The sequence below is a fragment of the Artemia sp. Qi Xiang Cuo genome, chromosome 17 (assembly GCF_049724085.1).
Source record: "Artemia sp. Qi Xiang Cuo chromosome 17, ASM4972408v1, whole genome shotgun sequence".
NCBI classification, from domain to species: Eukaryota; Metazoa; Arthropoda; class Branchiopoda; order Anostraca; family Artemiidae; genus Artemia; species Artemia sp. Qi Xiang Cuo.
The window spans coordinates 18,676,075-18,696,718 of record NC_142810.1 but is presented as its reverse complement, the minus strand read 5'-3'; the positions used below and the strand labels follow the sequence as shown (position 1 = coordinate 18,696,718).

Genomic DNA, 20,644 nt, shown 5'->3' with positions numbered 1-20,644 from the left:
AAGCAAAACGGTTCCTGAAAAAGGAAGCAAGAAAATTGAAGCAAACTAAAATTAGACATGCAGTTTTTTTTGCGGTGTGCTAATTTCGGTATACGGAGATATCAATTTCAGTACCCAGAAAAATAAATAATAGAATTGTGGTAATATGAAAACAAATCTGATGGATGCCAAGGCCATGCCCAGAGGGGGCTGGGGGTTAGGGGGTTTGAACCCCTCCTCCCCCCAGAACTGTTTGTCTGACTCTTAAAAGTGTAACAAAAATGGATACAAAAAAATTTTGTATGGGTTTTTTGATTTTTTTTTGTGTAAAAAACCCTCCCCTCCCCGATTTTTTTTAGTTAAACCCCCTCTGAAAAAAATCCTGGGTACGGCCTTGATGAGTGCTAATGGGATCATCAAACTGTAATATAACGAGTGACATGGTGTGGAAATTTTCCAGGAGAGATTATTGTGGGTAAAAATTAACGTGGAGGGGAGGAAGGCCCAGATATAATGTTAGGATTTGAAAAAAAAAACAGTAAGATATTAGATGAAAAAACAAAGGTATGGTTTTTAAAGTATATGTATATCCGTTGATTTGCATTAATATTTTTTACAGCTCCCTCTCTGTAGCTTCCTATGTAATCATCATAACGAATTACTAACTTACATTGTTAAAGGATTGTAGCTTAACATCTTTTTATATTCTGATGGTATGGCGTAATTATTACATTACGGTACTTATGTTATTACAATTTACATCATTGTGTCGTTATACCTAATGTCATAAAATAATTGTACTTTTTATACGTCTTTTATGGTTGTAACCAACATTTATGATGTCATTCATCACCTGGAATATTGTTTTTATTTTTTGCATAAAAACTGATTTCTCTTTAGATATTGCCTTTATTTAATTACTAAAGTGAGTATATTGGCCAATTTTCTTTAAAATGAGTCCTTAACAGTTGCAAAATGTTCCGGTGCCCAACTAGAAGCGGATCAAAAAAAAAAAAAAAAAAAAAAAGATGCTTGCCATACAAACAAGTGATATTTTCTGTTTGTTCTCACCAATAAATTGTCCTGGTTGTTCGAGCCAAGGGACTCTTTGCTCCCTGCATAGGGTTTTGGTGAAGTTGATTAAAATGATGTCTTTTCGTTTTGATCCGACGCCGTTCTCTTTTAGCATGCAAATCAGTACGTGCAATCAGTATTTACATCTCTTAACGCCACGCGTGCCGTACACTTCCCGCGCGCTTGGTACGCTTAGTACAGTATGAATTTTGGCGAAACGTGCTAAAATTCTATAATTGAGAAGGTTTTTTTGCACAAATTAATGCAAGAATTGTAGAATTAGTTTCGCCATGCTTAACACGCGCCATCTTGTCTACATGATTTCTGAGAGTGGATAACCCATGGACACTGTGTAAGCTACCTTTTAAAATTTGCTTCATGCATCATAGTTTACTATTTTTATTAATCTATTAGCACCTTCAATACGGCACCTATTAAAATCTATTAGCACCTTCAATATTAGCACCTTTATTAATCTATTAGCACCTTTAATCTATTAGCACCTTCAATGCACAAAAAAAAGGAGGTAAAACAGATGATATTACAAGCTTGGATAGGTTTTTATATTACCATACCCGTGCAAATCGGGTTACTTCCCATTAATTTTAGTATCACTCATTAATTGACAAAACCCGCTAATAACTAAGTTTTATCAGATGTATTTGGGGAAAAGGGCTTAGGGGTGGGGGGCTAGTTGCCCTCCGATTACTTTTGACTCTTAAAAAGGGTACTGGAACTCTCGATTTCCAATCGAATGAGCCCCCTTTGAAGTTTATACGACGACCCCTTCTGTATGAAGTGCCTCTGGTAAAAAATAAATGGAGTGTGGGGGAGGCTAGCTGCCCTCCGATCACTTTTGACTCTTAAAAAGTGAATTACAACTTTGAATTTCCAATCAAATGAGCCCTCTATGAAGTTTATACGAGCATCTCTCCCATAACAACCATATATGCCCCCAGGGCATAACTTACAACGCCTACCTCCGGGCCCTGGGGGGCTGTGTCGACACCGGAGTTTTGTTATCTGAAATTTGAACTATTTTTAACAAAGTTTCTATCTCAAAATTTTGTCTGGTGCATTTAGGGTGTGGGGGGGGGGGGCTAGTTGCTCTCAAATCTCTTTTAACTCTTAAAAAATGAACAAGAACTTTCAATTTCCAATCAAATGAGCCCTCTCCGAAGTTCATACGAGCAACCCTTCCATAAGAACTATATGTGCCCCCAGAGCATTACTTACAACGCCTGCCTCTTGGCCCTGGGGGTTGCGTTGACACATTAGTTTTTTTTATCTGACCTTTGAACTATTTTTGATGGAATGGCTATTTTAAAAATTTTATCGGATGGGCTTGGGGAAAAAGGGTGTGGGGGGGGGGCTGTTTGCCCTCGGATATCTTTTGACTCTTAAAAAGTGAACTTGAACTTTCAATGTCCAATCAAATGAGTCCTCTCTGAAGTTTATACGAGAACTCCTTTCATAAGAACCATACACGCCCCCAGAACAACACTTACAACGCTTACTCCCTGGGCTCTGGGGAGTTTTGTTGACACCGGAGTTTCGTTATCTAATTTTTGAACAATTTAAAAAAAAACTGGCTATCTTAAAAATTGTAGCGGATGGGTTTGGGGAAAAAGGGCGGGGGGGGGGGGGGGCTAGTTGCCCTTAAATCTCTTGACGCTTCAAAATAAACTAGAACTTTCAATTTCCAATCAAATGAGCCCTCTCTGGAGTTTATACGATTATCCCTCCCATAAGAACTATATATGCCCTAGGGCATAACTTACAACGCCTGCCCCCGGGCCCTGGAGGGTTGTGTCGACACCTGAGTTTTTGTTACCTGACCTTTTAACAATTTTTAACTTAATGACTATCTAAAACTTTTATCGCATGCATTTGGGGAAAAAAGGGCATGGGGGGGGGGGGCTAGTTGCCCTCCAATATCTTTTACTCTCAAAAACTGAGCTAGAACTTTCAATTTTCAATGAAATGAGCCCTCTCTGGTGTTTTTACAAGCATCCCTTCCATAAGAACCATATCTTCTCCCAGAGCATAGCTTACAACGCTTGCCCTCGGGCCCTGGGGGGCTGTGTCAACCCCGGAGTTTTCGTTTCATGGTCTTTGAACTATTTTTAAAAAGGTTTATCTCAAAGTTCTTACCGGATGGGTTTGAGGAAAAAAGTGCGTGGAGGGAGGGGGTGCCCTCCAATCTCCTTCGACTCTTAAAAAGTGAACTAGAACTTTCAATTTCCAATCAAATGAGCCCTCTTAACAGTATATACGAGCATCCCTTCCATAAGAACCATATATGTCCCCAGGGCATAACTTACAACGCCTGCCCCCGGGCCCTGGAGGGTAATGTCGACACTGGAGTTTTTGTTATATGATCTTAGAACTATTTTTAACAAAATAGCTATCTCAAAATTTTATCGGATGCATTTGGAAAAAAGGGCGTGAGGGGGGGGGGGGCGGGTTATCCTCTGATATCTTTTTGACGCTTAAAAAGTGAACTAGAACTTTCAACTTCAAATCAAAAGAACCCTCTCTAAAGTTTATACGGTATTCCTTCCATAAGAACCATATATGCCCCCAGGGCATAATTTATTAACTTTGCCCTGAAGACTGTGGGGGGGTTGTCATCCTCAAAGACCTAATTTCCAGAACTTTCAACTACGTTGAACAAAATGGTTATCTAAAAATTTTGAAGGGATGTGTTTGGGAAAAAGGTGGGCATGAGAGGGGGGTTAGTTGCCCTCCAATTCCTTTTGATTATTAAAAAGGGCATTAACCATTTGAATTTCCAATTGAATGAGTCCTGTTTGAAGTTTCTACGACAAAGCTTTCTATAAAAACCTTATATGCCCCCCAGGGCATAACCTACAACCCGTGCCCTGAGGACCGTGGGGGGAAAGTTATCCTAAAAACATAATATCTATCTGGAAATCAAGTACGTAGAAAAAAATGGCTATCTCAAATTTTGATTGGATGTGTTTGGGGAAATGGTGGGCGTGGAAGGAATGTTAGTTGCCTTCAAATCACTTTTGATCCTTAAAAAGGGCACTAAAACTCTCGATGTCTAAACGAATGAGCCCCCTTTGAAGTTTATGTGACAAGCCCTTCCATATGAAGTGCCTCTGGGGAAAAAAAAAAAAATTGGAGCCGTATGTTAATGCTATAGCGTTGCCTCTGACTACTCTCAAGAGTATTCCTTGCTATGACTTGTTTTTTCCTTATGTCCTAGCCTCCTGGAATAGGGGGTCTTAATAAACCTATGCACTAGGACTTGCCATGCTTCTGCTTTGGCTGCCCTCTGGAGCCACACCAGGGCATTATTCTTCACCGTTATGTGAATCAGTGTTGATTTTATTTTCTTTCGTCCCTTTCTCTTGTGTCTGACCAAGTCGTTTCTTCAATGGCGTAATTTTTTCAAAATCCTGGGGAGGGGGGGGGGGCAAATCTTGGCCATATTTTCCCAAAATAAGTAAAAATGATAGTAAAAATTGAAAAATGAACCATTTGGTACCATGAAAGTACTATAAAAGTACTATAAGGATACTTTATAGAAATATAGGCTAAAAGTAAAAATATATCATAGGCAGCGCGATAGGGCTACCTAAGTAAAGAACGATGTGGGCACAATGTATTTTTTTTCCTCCATACCCGGGCACTTCGTATCGAAGGAGTTGTCGTAGAAACTTCGAAAAGAGCTCATTCGATTGGAAATTGGAGTGACTATTGCCCTTTTTAATAGTCGAAAGTGATTAGAGGGCAACTAGCCCCCCCCCCCCCGCCACACCCATCATTTCCCCAAACACATCCAATCAAAATTTTGAGATAGCCATTTTGTTCAGCGTGGTTGATTTCCAGATAGAAAATATGTTTTTTAGGAGGAGACTCCCCCACAACCCTCTGGGCAAGGGTTTTAAGTTATGCCTTGAGAGCATATAAAAACGATGTTGCCACAATGTCTCATTTATTATTGTTTTTCCTTTGGACCAGATTGCTCTATAGCAAAATGTTTGCCGTAAAACTATTAGTAGGAGTACGTTCTGTTGGACGCAGGGGGGGAGTGTAACGATTACTATATTTAAAGGTAAGATGGCGGCAACTCACGCCTCACCCACGCAACGCATTTCTCGAAACTTATTCCATCAAGGTTTTCACGTAACCATTTTGTTCAGTGTAGTGGATTTCCAGATAGAAAGTAGGGCCTTCAAAAAAGGTTCATTCGATTGGAATTTTAAAGGGCTAGTGCCGTTTTTAATAGTCGAAAGTGATTAGGGGAGGACTAGTGATTAGGGATTGCAAGGCAACTAACACCCCTTCCACGCCCATCATTTCCCGAAAAAAAAATCCAACCAAAATTTTGAGATAGCCATTTTGTTCACCGCAGTTGATTTCCAGATAGAAATTATGTTTTTGAGGAGGACACTCCCCCACAGCCTTCAGGGCAAGGGTTATAAGTTATGCCCTGTGGGCATATAAGGTTTTTATAGAAGACGTTGGCGTAGAAACTTAAAAAAGGCTCATTCGATTGGAAATTCAAAGGGCTAGTGTCCTTTTTAATAGTCGAAAGTGATTAGAGGGAAACTAGTCCTCCCCCCACGCCCATCATTCCCCCAAACACATCCAATCAAAATTTTTAGATAGCCATTTTGTCCAGCTTAGTTGATTTCCAGATAGAAAATACGTTTTTGAGGAGGACACTCACCCACAACCATCGGGGCAAGGGTTCTAAGTTATGCCCTGAGGGCATATCAGAACGATGTTGGCATAATGTATTATTTTTTTTTTTTCCTTTAGAGCAGGGCACTTCGTATCGAAGAAGTTGTCGTAGAAACTTTCAAAAGGGCTCATTCAATTGGAAATTGGAGTGACTTGTGCCCATTTTAATAGTCTAAAGTGATTGGAAGGCAACTAACACCCCTTCCACGCCCACCATTTCCCTAAACACATGCAATCAAAATTTGAGATAGCCATTTTGTTCAGCGTAGCTGCTTTTCAGATAAGAATTATGTTTTTGAGGAGGACACTCCCCCACAGCCTTCAGGGCAAGGGTTTTAAATTATGGCCTGGGGGCATATGAGGTTTTTTATAGAAGGCGTTGTCGTAGAAACTTCAAAAAAGGCTCATTCGATTGGAAATTCAAAGGGCTAGTGCCCTTTTTAATAGTCGAAAGTGATTGGAGGGCAACTAACCCCCCTCTCACGCCCACCTTTTCTCCAAACACATCCAATATAAACTTTGAGATAGCTATTTTATTTCAGGTAGTTTTAAGTTCTGTAAATTAGGTCTTTGAGAATGACGATCCCCTCACAGCCGTCAGGGCAAGGGTTTTAAGTTATGCCCTGGGGGAATATAAGGTTTTTATAGAACGCGTTGTCGTAGAAACTTCAAAAAGGGACCATTCGAATAGAAATTGAAATGGCTAGTGCCCTTTTTTATAGTCGAAAGTGATTGGAAGGCAACTAACACCCCTTCCACGCCCACCATTTCCCCAAAAATGTCGAATCAAAATTTTGAGACAGACATTTTGTTCTACGCAGTTTAATGTTCAGGAAATTATACCTTTGAGCAGGACACTCCCCCCACAGTGCTTCAGGGCAAGGGTTATAAGTTATGGTCTGGGGGCATGTAAGTTTTTATTGAAATCTTTGTCGTAGAAACTTGAAAAATGGCTCGTTTGATTGGAAATTCAAAGGTCTAGTGCACTTTTTCATAGTCTAAAGTGATCTGAGGGCAACTAAACCCCCTCTCTCACCCACCTTTTCCCCAAACATATCCAATCAAAATTTTTATATAGCCATTTTGTTCAGCGTTGTTGAGTTCTAGATTTAGGCATAGGCTGGGGCATAGGTTGTAACCTATGCCCTTGGGGCATATAAGGTTTTTATAGAACGCGTTGTCTTAGAAACTTCAAAAAGGGCTCATTCAATTGGAAATTGATTCAAATGGAAACTGAATTTGCTAGTGCCTTTTTTAATAGTCAATAGTGATTGGAAGGCAACTAACACCCTTTTCGCGACTACCCTTCTCAAAACACATCCAATAAAAATTTTAGATAGCCATTTTGTTCCACGGAGTTTAAAGTTCAGAAAATTATGCCTTTGAGCAGGACACTCCCCCACAGTCTTCAGAGCAAGGGTTATAAGTTATTCCCTGTGGGCATATGAGGTTTTATTGAAATCTTTGTCGTAGAAACTTGAAAAAGGGCTCATTCGATTGGAAATTCAAAGGGCTAGTGCCCTCTTTAATAGTCGAAAGTAATTTGAGGGCAACTAACCCCCCTCTTACACCCGCCTTTTTCCCAAACACATCCAATCAAAATTGTTATGTATCCATTTTGTTCAACATAGTTGAAAGTTCTGGAAATTAGGTCTTTTTAGGATGATAACCCCCTCAGAGCCCTCAGTGCAAGGGTTGTAAGTTATGCCCTGGGGGCATATAAGGTTTATATAGAAAGTTGTGGTCGAAATTTCGAAAAGGGCTCATTTGTTTGGAAATTGAAACTGTCATTTTTAATAGTCGAAAGTGAGTGGAGAGTAATTGACCCCCTTCTCGCGCCCACTGTTTCCCCAAACACATTCAATTAAAGTTCAGAGATAGCCATTTTGTTCAATGTAGTTGAAAGTTCCGAAAAAGTTATGTATTTGATGATGACAACCCCAGCCCTCGGGGCAAGGATTGTAAGTTATGCCCCAGGGGGCATATAAGGTTTTATTGAAAGCGTTGTCGTAGAAACTTCAAAAGGGGCTCATTTGATAGGAAATTGAAATGGCTAGTGCCTTTTTTAACAGTTGAAAGTGATGGGAGAGTGACTAACGCCCCTCTCACGCCCACCATTTTCCAAACACATCCAATCAAAATTTTGAGATAGCCATTTTGTTTAACATAATTGAAAGTTCTGGAAATTTTATGCCTTAGAGGATGACAACCACCCTAACAGCCTGTAGGGTAAGGGTTGTAATTTATGCCCTGGGGGCATATAGCCTAAGGTGTTTATAGAAAGCGTTGTCGCAGAAACTCAAAAAGGGCACATTCGATTGGAAATCGAAAGGCCTAGTGCCCTTTTTAATAGTCGAAAGTGATTGGAAGGCTTGACATTTTTATAGTAAAGATCGATGTGGGTATAATGTATTATTTTTTTATTGTTGTTGTTGTTGTTTAGACCAGGGCACTTCGAATCGAAGGAGTTGTCGTAGGAACTTTGAAAAGGGCTTGTTCGATTGAAAATAGAAAGGTCTGATTCCCGTTTTAATAGTCGAAAGTGATTGGAGGGTAACTAATCCCCGTCCCACGCCCACGCTCCCATTTGCCTTTATGTTTAAAAACTAAATGTTGCCTTAAGATTAAATCAAAATGCACTGTGTTAATGCTAATTCCTAATAAGGCATCTCAGCAGTATCCCACTAATAACTGAGGGTATTATGTTCAAGGTTTTGGGGCTACTTCTGCTCTTAAATTTTAACCAAGTCAAAATAGCGTATCCAAGCTATCAAAGAAAGCTAGCAGATTTTTTTTGCGAATGGTATCAAGTTTTTCCTTTCAGGTCAACTAGAGGAGGTATGAAACGAAATTAATCACTACAAATTATGTCCAAATTTTTAAAAGGGTGTATGTTGTTAAAAATTGCTGAAAATTTTTCTCTAGCACATAAATAGCAGGCCAAACTATAAATTATTAAAAAAACGAAAAGATTTAAAGTATTATTTTCTTTTTCCATGGAAAGACTATGTCAATATAGAACGAACAGTAATTGATTAACAAACTTTTTCCACAAAACAAGTTTTTCAAAGAAAAGTAAAGAACTCCATCAAGCAAAAAATGAGCAAAAATAAAATCAAATAATCTACCAAGCATGAAACTACCGCAAATCAGCATCGATAAATAAATGAAACCCAAAACAAACAGAAATTACAATAAATAACCGAATCAAACTCAAAACGAGCAGAAATTTACATAATTTGGGCTCAAAACACCTATGCCTTCCCAAGGCCAGAACCTAATTTGTAATTCAATGAAAAAATACGAATGAAAGTGCTTTATCAGTTTAATACACATATACTGATATTTAGTCATCAAAATTATAATATTATTTAATTTATTAAAGTTATAAAATTAAAAACATTTATATTTTTTTCAGTGAAGTGCATATTTTGTTCTGGCCTTGGGAAGGCATAGGGGTTTTGAGGGCCCGGGGGCAGGCGTTGCAAGTTATGCCCTGGGGGCATATATAGTTCTTATGGAAGGGATGCTCGTATAAACTTCAGAGAGGGCTAATTTGAATGGAAATTGAAAGTTCTAGTTCAATTTTTAAGAGTCAAAAGAGATCGGAGGACACCTACCCCACACGCCCAAGCCCTTTTTACCCCAAACCCATCTGATACAAGTTTTGAGAAAGCCATTTTTTAAATACTTCAAAGGTCAGATAATAAAAACTCCGGTGTTGACAAAACCTCCCAGGGCCCGGGGGGCAGGCATTGCAAGCTATGTCCTGGGGCCTTATATTGTTCTTATGAAAGGGATGCTCGTATAAACTTCAAAGAGGGCTCATTTAATAGAAATTAAAAGCTCTAGTTCAATATTTTAGAGAGAAAAAAGACGAGAGGGCAACTAGCCCCTCCGCCCTCCATATCTTGAGTTTTGTCAAATTTAAAAAACTCTCCGATTAAAATTTCAGGTCGCCATTTTTTTAACAGCATTTAGACAATAAGATATGAAAACTCTAGGGCCAACACAACGCCGCCGGGTCCAGGGACAAACGTTGTAAGTTATACTGTTGGGTATATATGGTTCTTATAGAAGGGATGCTCGTCTAAACTTCAGAGAGGGCTGATTTTATTGAAAATAGAAAGTTCTAGTTCACTTTTAAAGAGTTAAAAGAGACCGTAGGGCAATTAGACCCCCTCCACGCCCTTTTTTCCCCAAACCCATCCGATAAAAATTTTGAGATAGCCATTTTGTTAAAAGTAATTCAAACATCAGATAATAAAAACTCCGAGGTTGAAACAAACCTATTTTTCACTTTCATATTGTTACTGTGATGCCAGTTTTGATACTTTTATAAACGTTTGATCTTTTTTTTAAAAAATTTTGATTTCGAAATAAGGAATTTTAAAAACTTGAAACTTTTTGCAATAAAAACCGAACGAAAATTGATGAAATAAAAACTTTCCGAAAAGTAAATGTTTCAAAGAAAAGTAAAGGCTATTTTAAACTTAAGCTCGGCAGATGTAAATACCTGTTAAAATTCGAATTCAAAACGACCAGAAATTACTATTAAAGAATAAATGAAACCCAAAACGAACAGAAATTAAATAAACAATCATAGCAAAAAATATACAACAAGTTATAATATAAATGAATAAATAGATCTTAAAGCGATTAATGTTTAGATTGAATATGAAAATCAAGCTTAAAACGAAAAAAAATATTTTTCTATTAAAGTTGAATAAACTGAAATTAAATAAACAATCAATGCAAACAAACATACAATATATGTTAATGTAAATGAATAAATAAATCTTAAAACAAGTGAAACTTAAATTGAATATGCAAATCAAGCTTGAAACGAACAAAAATCACTACAAACATGAGTTAGGGTATCACCTCCTTCTCTCACTGTAAAAGTCTAAAACCTACTGCATCATTGGCGCTTTACTGAAAACTATATGTGTCTTGAGCAGTCTTGGAAAGTATACACCACATCAAATTGAATATTTGATGTATAATGATATTAATTGTTGGAAGATCCATCAGTTCAAGAATTTATGTATCTCTAATCTTAGTCTTATTTTCAATTCTGTAAGAACTGGAAAAGAAAATATTTGTAATATAATTCTTTTTCAGTTAAGCTTCAATGACGCAGTAGGCTTTTAGTTTTTATTTACAGTTAAGGAAGGAGGCAGTATCCAAACACTTGTTTGTAGTGAAACTATATTCGTCTTGAACAACTTTAGAAGGAACTAATAAATTAAACTGAATGTTTGATTTACAATAATATTAATTGCTGAATGGTCATCAGTTCAAAATTATACTATAATTTTAATGTTTATTTTTAGTATTAAGTACAAAAGAAAATATTTGTAATATAGTTGGTTTTCAGTAAAGTGCCAATGATACAGTAGGTTTTAGACTTTTACAATGAGAGAAGGAGGCAATACCCAAACTCTTGTTTGTAGTGATTTTTTTTCGTTTCAAGCTTGATTTGCATATTCAATTCTAGTTTCACTCGTTTTAAGATTTAATATTGATTTGCATAAATGTCTATAGAATGATTGTTTTTGTTGATTTTTTATCTATTTTATTTTCATTAAGGTCTTCATTTATGCTTCAATAGCAAAATATTTTTTTTCGTTTTAACCTTGAGTCCTAAGTTTAATCTAATAGTCGCATTAAAATCTGTTCATTTATTTATATTACTAATTGTGGTATGTTTTTTGCTATGATTGTTTATTTAATTTCTGTTCGTTTTGGGTTTCATTTATTCTTTAATAGTCATTTCTGGTCGTTTTGAATTCAAATTTTAACAGGTATTTGTATCTGCTTATCTTAAGTTTAAAATGGCCTTTACTTTTCTTTGAAAAACTTATTTTTCAGAATTATTTTTAATTAATTTTTAAAAAAGATGATTTGCCCTTGGGGTATACAACTTTTATCTTCAGATCTGCCTTTCCATCTAGTTCTGTACCCAGGCATTATGTGTACTAGGTGGCCTAGTGCATAGTCTTTTTTTCTTCCCTTTGAAATTCTTCGTTCTTGCCCCCTCCTCCTCCATTTACGAAGGGGAAAACTGAAATCGCACCTGACTACCTGTACAAAACGTTAATAATTACGCTTAAGTCTGACTACGGTTTCGCTGCTCGAAAGTACAGTTTTCTTTCCTTTAAAATGCAGCGTTGTCCCTAAAAGTTGTTCGTTTTGATTTTCCCCCCCCTTATGAAATATAGAGTAGAATGGCCTCTCTGTACGAACCTTTTAAGGGTTCTTCACTCTGCGTTTACTATTCGGGAGAAACCAAACAAATATCACACCCTTTATTAACTTGCAGCTTTGTCTCCAAGAAATCCTTTGGCGCTTAAAATACACCCCCCCCCCTCAAACACGAGGCTAAAATGATGTCTTTGCAGTCGCGCTTCAAAATTTTACGTCACTCACATTACGGTTTTACTACACAACTCGGAAGTAAACAAACTAGTTTTTTCCTTCCGCTAACATGTGACAGTGAAAGCCTTGAGTTTTTTTTTTCAGTAGCTCCACCTTCTCAGGCATCTTCGGGCAGTTATGAATATTTGCAAATTTACAATTAGTTTTGATTTGGTATCTTTTGAGAAATATTTATAATAATATTGATACTTAGCTGGTAAGGATTTATGTTTGTTTTTTTTCGCTCCCTATTTCTTTTTCTGAGACTACTAATCCATCACCACTGTCTTTGACAAAGAAAGATCTTCTGTTTTCATGCATAGATACACGCATTTTAATACGAGGGGATCCGTCAAAATTTTGTCAAGGGCCTCAATTACTTAGAAAGTTTTTAATTCCCTATGGATATTTAGATAAAGATGAGGATATAATTCCCTTCTTCCTATGCGCAAGTTTTGATAGGGCTGTCCAGATGCAAAGACGGATCTAGAGCAAGATCTGGTGGAGGGTGACAAGGGTGCCAATAATTGACAAGTTTATTTTAAATAAAAAGTAAAATAAGGAAACAAAACAAATGAGGCAGTCAGAAAAACCTTGAGGGGAACAATTCCCCCAGCCCCCTACTGGATCTGAACCGGTCGAAAAGATAGAAGCTTCAAAGAGGCTAATTGCAAGATTTCTTTGTTTGCTAATATATTGATCTATTTTACGAGTTTGTTTATCATCGAATACGTGTTATCTTAAATTGTTTACGTCTTCTTTTCTTACAAGTGCCTTCAATTGGGGCGTGTTTCCCCGCCCCTTTTCTACTACTACTACTACTAACAACTCACCGCAGCACCAAGTCACCTGAGGCCAACACAGCTACGCACGCTCCTCCTTGATCCCAATCTATTCAAAGCCTCCCTTTTTACACCCGCCCATGAAGTTCCCATTTCCTTTAAATATTTCTTTATGATGTCCTCCCACCCCAGACGAGGACGACCTGCTTTCCGTTTAGCCCTAGACGGTTGGTCGAAAAGAACAATCTTCGGCAATCTGTCATCCTTCATCCGCACAACGTGCCCTAGCCACCTCAACCTTTCTTTCATTATAGCTCTAGAGAGCGGGATTGAACCTCATTTTTCGTACTTGCGTTAATTAAGTAAATTACACTACTTTCGACTACATTAGGGGGCGCGCGCCCCCTATGGATCCGCCACTGGGCAGAAGGGTATATATGTATATATATGTATATATATAAATATATATATATATACATATATATATATATATATATATATATATATATATATATATATATATATATATATATATATATATATATATATATATATATATATATATATATATATATATATATATATATATATATATATATTTATATAACCTTCCCGAAAACTATCGTTCGTAATTATATCAACATTATGACACGGAGTACAAGTTACTAATTTTTGTAGAGGTTTAGAAGAACCCGATTTTCCTTAAGGGAAATTCAGTGAAACCACGAAAATTTGGGATAGTGGAAGTCTAAATGATAGTGTAAACGTAAAATGATGCTCTGAAATAAATATTCAAAATGCCTTGCATAATGACCTGTTATAGCTAAAAAAAAAAAAAGGACAATTTTGCGCCACAGTGTAGTTTTTCGTCGTATGGCTTTAAATGGCTTTTAAAAATTTTTGTTTTAAAAACCATTTCATTCGCAAAATTTGGAAATAAAGCTACAAATAATCAAACAGTTCGTGGTAACGAACTGTAAGTAAGGAGCGACCCGGCTCAATGGTAACCGAAACTCTAGAAAACGGGTTATTGATACCAATAGATACATCAAAAGAATCAGATTTCAATGCTGATTTCAAATATATAAGTTTCATTAAGTTTAGTGTTACCTATCAAAAGTTACGCGCCTGAGAAAATTTGGCTGATTTTCCAAAAAAGTTGGAAAGACCCCCTAAAAGTTGTAGAACCTTAATGAAAATCACACCATCATATTCGGCGTATCAGATACTCCTACTGTAGAGGTTTCAAGCTCCTATCTACAAAAATGTGGAATTTTACATTTTTGGCCAGAAGAAAGATCACGGATGCGTGTTTATTTGTTTGTTTATTTGTTTTTTTTTTTTTTTGTTTTCTTTTCCCAAGGGGTAATCGTATTGACCAAGTAGTCCTAGAATATTACGGGAGGGCTCATTGGAGCGGAAATTTAAAAGTTCTAGTACTTCTTTCCAGAGACCAAGAAAATTGTGGGCAATTAAACACCCTCTCGTACTCATTTGTTTCCCGAAGTAATTCGAAAGAAATTTTGAGAAGACCATTTTGTTTAGTATCGTCAAAAATATAATAAATATGTCTTTTAGGGTGACTTAATCCACCGAAGTTCCCAGAGGGAGGGCTAAAAGTTATGAACTTTACCCAATGTTAACATATAGCATTGTTTATTGGTAAGTATACCGAAGTTTTCCGGTGTTTTTTTTTCGGTGCGTGGGCGGGATGGGGGGGTCGGTGGGTAGGTTGGAGGATCTGTTCATGAAGGAAGTTTTCATGGGAGAAGGGAAATTGCCATGAAGGGGGCGCCGGACTTGCCAGCATTATTTATTGGATATTGGGAAGTATACAACCATTTTCAGGAAGGATTTTTTCTGGAGGGGGGGGGCTAGAGGAGGGGGTTACTCTGGAGAATATTTGCGTGGAGGATGTTTCTTTGGGGGAAGGGACATTTCTATGAAGGGGGCGCCGGATTTCCAAGCATTATTTAAGAAACGATCAGAAATTAAATAAAAAAAACAAGTTTTTTCAACTGAAATGTAAGAAGGAATATTAGAACTTAAAACGAAAAGAAATTATAACGCATGTGAGGGGGTTCTCCCCCAAGTCAATACCTCGCTCTTTACGCTACAGTTTTTTTTTAGTGCTTTCAAAAGAGCTCTCTATTCTAATTAAACGGCCTTTGTGATTCAGGGGTTTCTGAATCAAATTTTGTTTTAGCTTTTGAAGTAAAGAGCGTGGTATTGACTAAGGGGAGACCCCCTTCATATAAGTAATAACATATACGTAATAAAAAAAACAATAAAAAAACAAGCGATACGGCTCAATAGTAATCGAAACTTTTAAAAACGAAATTTTGATGTCAATAAATGTATCAAAAGAATGTGTTTATAATGCTGATCATAAATATATAAATTTTATTAATTTTAGTATTACTAATCAAAGGCTACGAGCCTGAGAAAATTTACTCTATTTTTTAAAGAGGGGGAAACATCCCCTACAAGTGAAAGAATTTTAATGAAAATCACACCGTCAGATTCAGCGTATCAGAAAACCCTATTACATAGGTTTCAAGCTCATATCTGCAAAAATCTGCAACTTTGTATTTTTTGCCAGAAGAAAAATATACGAATATAGAAGTTAGTTACGTAAGTTAATTTGTAAAGACATCCATTTAGCAAAGGAAAAGTAAAATTTTTATGCAAATAAAAGCTGCATTAACTAAAAAACGATCAGAAATTAAATAAAAAAAACAAGTTTTTTAAACTGAAAGTAAGGAGCGACATTAAAACTTAAAACGAACAGAAATTATTCCGTATATGAAAGGGCTGTCCCCTCCTCAACGCCTCGCTCTTTACGCTAAAGTTTGACTCTGTCTCACAACTTTATTTTTTAAAACAATAAAAAACTTTAGCGTAAAGAGCGAGGCGTTGAGGAGGGGACAGCCCCTTTCATATACGGAATAATTTCTGTTCGTTTTAAGTTTTAATGTCGCTCCTTACTTTCAGTTTAAAAAACTTGTTTTTTTTATTTAATGATACTATAGAGCCGGTTCAATGTCTTAAGCACTGTAGTAATATCAAGAAGTTCGTGGTAGCGAACTGTAAGTCAGGAGCGACCCGGCTCAATAGTAACCGAAACTCTAAAAAACGGCATTTTGATACCAATAGATACATAAAAAATCATAATTTTATGTTGATTTCAAATATGTCAGTTTCATCAAGTTTAGTCTTATCCATAAAAAGTTACGCGCCTGAGAAAATTTGCCTCATTTTGAAAAAAGGAAGAAATGACCCCTAAAAGTCACAAAACTTTAATGAAAATCACACCATCAGATTCAGTGTATCAGAGAACCCTACTTTAGAATTTTCAAGGTCCTATCTGCAAAAATGTGGAATGTTGTATTTTTTACCAGAAGAAAGATCACGGATGCGTGTTTATTTGTTTTTTTTTTTTTTCCCAGGGGTCATAATAGCAATCAAGTAGTCCTAGAATATCGTGAGATGGCTCATTCGAGCGGAAATTAAAAGTTCTAGTGGCCTTTTTAAATGACCAAAAAATTGGAGGGTAACTTGGCCCCCTCCCACGCTCATTTTTTCCCGAAGTCACCCAATCAAAATTTTGAGATAGCCATTTTGTTCAGCACAGTCGAAGATTGAATAAAGATATCTTTAAGGATGACTTAATCCCCCATATTTCCCGGGGGAAGGGCTTCAAGTTATGAACTTTGCCCATTGTTTACATATAGTATTGGTTATTGGGAAGTCTATAGACGTTTTGAGGAGGGATTTTTTTCTGGTGGGGGAGGGTTCGGAGGAGGGGCTTACGGGCGAGGATTTTTCCATGGATAATGTTTCCTTGGGGGAAGGGACATTTCTATGAAGGGGGCGCAGGATTTCCCAGCAATATTTAAAAAATGATCAGAAATTAAATAAAAAAACTTTCTGTTGAAAAGTTTTTTCAACTGAAGGTAAGGAACAACATCAAAATTTAAAACGAACAGGAATTATTACGTATATGAGGGAGTTCACCCCCTAGTCAATACCTCGATCTTAAGGGTAATTTTTTTTAGTACTTTCAAAAGAGCTATCTATTCTAATTAACCGGCCTTTGTGATTCAGGAGTTTATGATTCGAAAAAAATTTGAACTTTAGCGTGAAAAGCGAGGTATTGCCTTGGGGGAGAACTCCCTAATACATGTAATAAAAACATACGAATATAGAAGTTCGCTACGTAAGTTACGTCAGAACAAAATTTTGAAAAGCCATTTAACCAAAAAAAAAAAAGTAAAATTAATATATAAATTTTGTTTTAATTTTTCATGTACGGTGAGCCAAAATCAAAGCTGCATTAATTCAAAACGTTCAGAAATTAAATAAAAAAACAAGTTTTTTTAACTGAAAGTAAGGAACGATGTTAAAACTTAAAACTTGACCAGAAATTATTCCGTATATGAAAGGGGCTGTCCCCTCCTCAACGCCTCGCTCTTTACGATAAAGTTTGGCTCTGTCTCACAACTTAATTTTTTTTAGACAATAGAACAATTTAGCTTAAAGAGCTAGGAGTTGATGAGGGGACAACCGCTTTCATATACGGAATAATTTCTGTTCAAGTTTTAATGTCGCTCATTACTTTCAGTTAAAAAACCTTGTTTTTTTTATCTAATATAAATTATGAGACCATACTGGCTAAACATAACAATGAGAGAAAATAAAAGGACAATAAAATAAAGGACAATAAAAAGAAAATAAAAGGACAATAATGAGAGAAAATAAAGGACAATAAAAAAAAGATAAAAGGAGAAAAAATGTTGATATTTTGACCGAAATATCTGCTAACCGTCCTCAGCACAAAAAGAATGAAAATATAGACTAAAGCATTTGAGAAAACTTCAAAAACATATAATCAAAATGAAGAGCCACCATGACAAGGAAACTGTCAGTGGCGACTGTCAGTGGCGACTCGTTACAGTTCAACATGAACACTAATTCAACGCAAAATTTGAATATAAGCAACAAGAAAATTATTTGAATTTAAAATACTCATTTCTGTAACTTTAATATTCCATAATTGTATTTTTATATGGATTTTAACTCCTTCCAATCCCTCGATTCCCCCAATCTTTCAACATTGACCACCAAATGAGGGTCCCTATAAATTTTTGATTCCTATAAAGGACATGAAACAAAGTTAATACTTTAAAAATTACTCTCTTCACGATAGTAAAGACCGAGATTAAAACTCCATTGCGAGTAGCGAGGAAAACTTCCAGACTTCCATCCCACCCCAAGAAGCTTCAAGTTGTTCACAGGTTTTAAAAACTTTCTTGTTTTTTTAAAACACACTTATTTATTTTTTTGTGTCTGTGATTTTCGACAGTTGTTCATCCCCAGAACTAAATGTCGGGCCCCACCCTTGAAAAAAAAAATATATTCAAGCACAAATACCTGATCCGTTACCTCCAACAGTCGAATATTTCTGGAGGGTAAGTTATTTAGTGACATACCTTTGTTTTGTTTCTGTTTTTTTTTTCCCCTCCAGAATTATTTCTGGTTTCTTATGTCCAGCTTATTTCAGCTAAACCAGAATTATATCAGCTAAATTCAGCTAAACCAGAATTATTTCTGGTTTCTGGTGTCCAGCTTATTTTTAGTTTCTTAGTTATTAGGACATTAAAATCTATAAAAGGCTAAACTCAAGTAGAACGCTGCTGGACCTGAACCCACCCCCTCCTTATAAAAGTAAACAATTAAAATTAAAAAATGCAAATAACCTACACGGAAAGGTTTAAAAAGGCCATTAAAATATGGCTATAAATACAAGACCGTCAAATTTGATAACTAGGTTCAAATTTTTTAATGGGCAGTGTTGCTGAAAAAGTATATAAGAAAAAAAAAATATGGCTCAATGTTCGAATCTAAAAATAGGAATGTTCGGCTTATCAGTCTATGGTTTTTTGACTTTTAAATTTTCAATAAGTCATAATTTTAGAAAAAGAGAAATTCATTATATTTTTGCAACCAAGCATCGCATAATTGTGAGAGAAAAAAACAATGCCGTGCTATGCACTACTTAATTGCTAAATCTTCGACATAACATATCAGCGTATCTAATTGTTGCATAAAGATACTATATTTTTAAAATATCTACTTTGCAAGATCGGTGGTCCTTTACTTTCTTATTATAGTCCAAAGACGGCAAATTTGGTTCAATTGGGTTATAAAGAGAACGCATGCACAACAAACCAAATAGATAAAAAGAGAGCTGATGTTTAAATTAGCAGCCACGGAAAGTCTATAGGGCTCACTTAAAACTCACGATTTTTTGCCAAACCTGCAACTTTAAAGTACCAAAAAAAACACGCCAAAATGAAAACGTTATCCCGTTGAAAACGGTGAAAACAAATAGGGATCCCTTAAAACTTACGATTTTTTGCCAAGCCTGCAACTTTAAAGTACCAAAGACGCCAAAATGAAAACGTCATCCTGTTTGTAAAAACGTAACAAAATGCATATAAACATATTTTGATGCGTTTTTAAAGTTTTTTTTGTAGATCTATTACCCGAACAAAAATTCTGGATACACCCTTTGCAGTAGAACATTTTCAACAATGTTGCCAATTTAAAACGTAAAAATAAATAGTCAAAACTAATTAGTTTAATATAACAACACTTTTTCCACAAAAATTCAACAAAACAATTTGTTGAATCTAATGACAACTACTTTTAACCCGTGTTTAACCCGTGTTTGTATAACCCGCGATTTTAACCCGCGTTATTATATATTTTTTATTTATTTTGTGCCCACTGGCACCAAACTGCAATAAATTATGCAGAAGTCTTTTTCCTTAGAAATGGAACCCTCTCCCACCCGATTTTCCCTTATTAATTATGCTGCATGTGGTTGTTTAATTTTCCATTTAACCAATACAAAAAATTAGATTTAATTATCACTATCATTGGTACTTTAACTTACTCCAAAAGGACAAGATACTTATATCCTTAGATCAGAGCCGTTCCTAGGGCTGGTGCCCTGCGACAAAGTAATTACAGCGCCCCTCCTCGACTCAAATATAAGCATACAAGCCGAATCAAAGTGAAAAATTTGATAAAGGTAGGCGACCATCCAGTCACAGGCCCTCGCAGCCACGGTTCCCAGGGAAGCTGCCCCGGTTGCCCCCTCCCTCCTTTGAAAGACTCTGTCTTAGATTTATAAATTCATATCTATGCATTCATTGAGCGAGAAATAATATTACTTAGGATATTTCCTGGAAAATATTTAAACTTGCTTAGAAAATAGTATGTTCTTTTTTTTAATTGTTTTCAATCCATCTTCGACGTAGGTATTTTACAATCTAAAAAGAAAATTGCAAAGCAAATTTAAAAGGTGGAATATGATAGATGGATAAAGCGGAATTTCAGCTACCAATTAATAGTAAAAGTGTTGTCTTAAGTTCAATGTCTCATATAAAGGGGTTTAGGGTGGGAGGTTCATCCCCCCAACCCAATCTAAGAACGTAACAAATATTTATATAAACAAATTTTCGATGGGATTCTCAAATCTTTTTGTACCCGCCCCCCCCTCCCCCCACCCGAACAGAAATACTCGATACGGCCTTGCTTGCGTTGCAATCATAAATCTGTAGGACAGAGAAAACTAAATTACCAAAAGCTTACTAAGGGAA

The 20,644-nt window shown here is 36.3% G+C and overlaps 1 protein-coding gene across 1 annotated transcript in view; it reads left to right on the top strand.

Annotated features, from left to right (window-relative positions):
• Positions 1-12,270: 12,270 nt before the first annotated feature.
• Positions 12,271-20,644, top strand: part of LOC148941979 (uncharacterized) — a 91,535-nt gene continuing 83,161 nt past the window's right edge. Inside the window, exon 1 of the mRNA XM_089103048.1 lies at positions 12,271-12,409. The gene's annotated coding sequence lies outside the window, so the exon portion shown is untranslated. The remainder of the gene's footprint in view (positions 12,410-20,644) is intronic.